General features: G+C 34.7%; 1 long non-coding RNA gene across 1 annotated transcript; it reads left to right on the forward strand.

The window, feature by feature from the left end:
• On the forward strand, window positions 1-3,734 carry LOC131623049 (uncharacterized). The gene is made up of 3 exons (XR_009290120.1): window positions 1-174; window positions 392-480; window positions 587-3,734. It is a non-coding gene; the product is annotated as an uncharacterized LOC131623049 (long non-coding RNA).
• Window positions 3,735-3,940: the final 206 nt, after the last annotated feature.

Below are 3,940 nucleotides of genomic sequence, written 5' to 3' on the forward strand. Positions count from 1 at the left end.
CTAACACTGTGCATCATCTACCTTTCCCCTTTGTCCCGAAAGAATCTAAATGACTCAAAAATGCAATTACTTACCTGAATACATTATAGCTACTTTTTCTTCTTCTTCTTCTTCTTCTTCTTATTATGTTCTTAAACCCCTTTATTGATTTGATTTTTATTGGAAGTGTGTTAGGTTAGAATATTAACTATGAGATTTGAATGCTTTGGATCTGTTCTTTATCTGTGTTTATTCATTTGTTGGCTATAAGATTAGGGTTTGAATGTTCAATCTAATTTTAACTATAATTGCTCTAAAAATCCTCCCCATTTTCTGTATTTTGATATTATCCCCAACGCTGTTGCTTTTTGTTGTTGTTTGTTCAGGTTATATTTGCATTTGTTTGTTACAGATTAGATTCGCACCAATTTGATATTGAATTGTTGGCTATTAGAGATAACCAAAAGAAGTGTAACAACTTTTGGAAAGTTAATTAGAAAGGTAATCATTCAATATCTGAGTATGTCCTCCCAATTCCAGAGCATGTCCTTCAAATTCGAGCTATAACTGATTTTCTGTTAACTGTTGGTGATCCTATATTTGAAAGGGACGGAATAGATGCAATATGCAGATATGAAGACGCCATATGTCGGGCTTTAAGTTGGACTTTTTGGTTCTCCGTTATGGTCCACTATCCACCATGGATATCACTGCTGTCTTCAAGTATTTTATTTCCTGTTAAGCTGATTATTTTTAGATTGAGTAAATGGTGGTATTTTCACTCTGCTATGAGCAGTTTTAATAGTATTGTTGATAGAAATATGCTTCCTAAAAAGCTAGATTTGACAAACACAAGATGGTTCTTTCATTAGATGCTTACATGGATGAATGAACCACATCTATTTAATTATTTATAGGTAATTTGAATGAACTCAACACACTTTTTGAGATGCCAAGTGAGTTGCTTTACAAACTGGTTATGAATGCTCATATTGAGGTTTTTGTCCAGCTATGTTTTACTGCCCAATGATGGACAAATAGACTATTGAGTGGCTACATGGTTTTGTTCTCAGCCTGACCTGCACCATTGCTTCTCACATTCTCTTTCTCTTTCTCGCTCTCTCGGTCGCTCTCTATCTCACTCTTCACATATATATTCTTTGTTTATTTATTTATTTATTTTAGATGGTGCATAAAGGCTGTAAACGAAACCTGTGTTATAAGCTGCAGATGATTTATAAGCTTAGGTATGAGATCTGAGGGCTCTGCATTTTTTGTGACATATAATTTATCGGGTGCCTGGTTGCTTCCTTTTATGTATTTGTGGTTAGTGAATATACTTTATTTAAAAGATTGAACTATTCTACTAGTTTTACTTTATCTTTTTGAGAATGAAACTGCTATCTTTATTCAAAACCATGATTTGGTGCAGTATGAGCCTGTCTGAATGTAGTTCCAACATTTCAACTCTTCCTTCTGCTATTTTTTTTCTTAAATTGTAAAAGGTGTATCAGTTTGGTTTTGAATTCTATGGGTTCATATTTATGTCTAATTTATTGCAACTTGGTTTATGAAATTGTTCATTTTATGTATGCACGGTGTGACATTGTCATTTAGCCTTTGGTTTTTGATGGCATGCACCTGAACCTTCTAGAAGTTGTTATTGATCTGTCATATCACTTTGTAGGGGATCTGAAGGCAAATCTCCCGTCTGCACTATCTATTTAAAGACTTGCCTCTGAAGCCTAGGATTTTTGCCACCCTGAAATGATGTGCATAGGATAATCTTCAGTTTGAAGTTGGACACTAATTCCGGCCTCAAGTTCATCCCATTGAAACTTAATTCTCTCACGGAACGGTAAAGAACAAAAACACTCTTTCTCACTTTTCACCAAGAACACTAACCTCATACTCCAGTTTTTTTTATTGATCTCAAATGGTGATATTTTTGGTGAATACCTCATCCTTCACTTACACGTTTTAGCAATCCTTATGCACTGTTTTCTTTCACAATAAGGGAGGATGAAGAAGGAGTGTCCACCTGATCCCAAGATCTGTAACACTTCGGTGAGCAAACTACAGACAAGTGGTCGATAGCCTTCCGGCACCGAATGTCACTGCCAACCTGCTTAAATCCCCTTTAATCAGGAAATATTATTTTTACAGTGCCCATCAAAGCGCCAACGATGTCTGATATTGAAATAAATGTCAGAGCCGCCAACACCGATTTTCTTGACCTCATATTCTTCTCTCTTTTGGTGACCAGTATCAAACACTTTTGCCGCATCGGTATCAAAAATGTAGAAAATGCTGGAGTACGATCTTACACGGGGGATGGCTTCAAATCTCGACAGACATTTGGTATTCCATCTCTTACACTGTGTTTGTTTGAAGAGATATGAGTGAGAGAGAAATAGGGGCGAGAGAGTTAAAGGAGAAATAAGATACTTCTCCTGCTTGGAATACAAGTGAAATGAAGAAGAGAGATTAAAAATGGTAAAGTCCACCACCTTTTGTTTTCTCTGCTGTTTAGCGAAGAAACAAGGAGAGAGAGAGAGAAAATTGTTTTTTTTTTTGATAAGCATGATTAGATTAATATTAGAAGATTTGAGTACTAGGGGTACTCACAACCCAATACAAAACAGTTAAATTACAGATTTTAAAGCTACCAATGGAGCTTGATACCAAGAATAAAAAGGGATAGTAGGACAATATTTCGACCCGATCGACAACCAAATTCAAGAAACCATCTTAATGCTCATAATGACTTCATCTAAAACTATATGAGAGTTGTTAAAGATGAAGTTGTTTCTTGTGATCCAAATAATCCAGATTGTTGACAGCCATACGAGACACAATTTCTTCCTCTTCATTTTCCCTTTCAAGGCCTGCAGAAAGTAAGTGAAGTGCAAATGGCCAGCTAACAAGCTACTGTCTAACCAATTGCCAATATTAGTCCACACTCTCCTTGCAAAAGAACACATAAAGCACAAGTGAGCCAAATCCTCATTTTCTACGGAACACATAACACACATTTTATCTTCTACCCTATGAAGAACATTCCTCTTAGCTAATTGATCTTTTGATGGAAGTTTTGATGGAAGTCTGTTTAGAAAAAATCTCCAGCCAAACACTTTTATTTTGGACGGCACAGAAGATTTCCATATCCGGTTAATTGCAGCGAGCTTATTCACCTCTACCTCGTCTTCTAACTGGCAGGCCCTCATCAAAGAACAACAGCTTTTGACCGTGAAGCTTCCTTCCCTAGATGGCCACCACTTAATAGAATCCGCAACCCCCTCTGTTGGCCTAATACCGCCCAGAATCTCCAAAAGCTCCATCGCCTCCTGCAAGAGCTCCGGATTGGCCAACAATAAACCAGAATCTACATGGAACTCCCATTGCCATTGCTGATCGCACCATGCTCCCATCTCATTAACAGTGCCTAATTGCTTTGTAGAACTGTTGAAAAGCAAGGGAAATAGACCTTTGAAAATTGTTGTCTTTCTCCCAAATGTACCCCTCTTTTGATTAATTCATTATGCATTGTTCAACTTATATAATAAATTAATGTTGCTAATTTGTATGGTATTGTTATTTTTTTTCCCTTTAACAACAATAGCAACAACGTACACTCTATCATAACATTAGTTATATTAACTTTAAATTTTAGAATAATTTATTGGTTTAAACTAATTAACTAACGAAAATTATATTCACTAACTTAAGTTAAATAAAACAAAAATTGCATATGAAGTCAAATAAAACAAACTGCTTCTTTTGTAAAATCAAATAAAATACTGAAACTAATATAAAATAAATATTTAACTAATTAATTAAAAACAACAATTATTATTAATAATTTTTCTTTTAATAAATTGATCTTTAAATATTTAAAAATTTGTTAAATAATATAATTTAATTAATTTATAAAGTTGTATATTGATAAAATTTTAGAGGT

The sequence above is a fragment of the Vicia villosa genome, unplaced genomic scaffold (genome assembly GCF_029867415.1).
Source record: "Vicia villosa cultivar HV-30 ecotype Madison, WI unplaced genomic scaffold, Vvil1.0 ctg.000048F_1_1, whole genome shotgun sequence".
Taxonomy (NCBI): domain Eukaryota; kingdom Viridiplantae; phylum Streptophyta; class Magnoliopsida; order Fabales; family Fabaceae; genus Vicia; species Vicia villosa.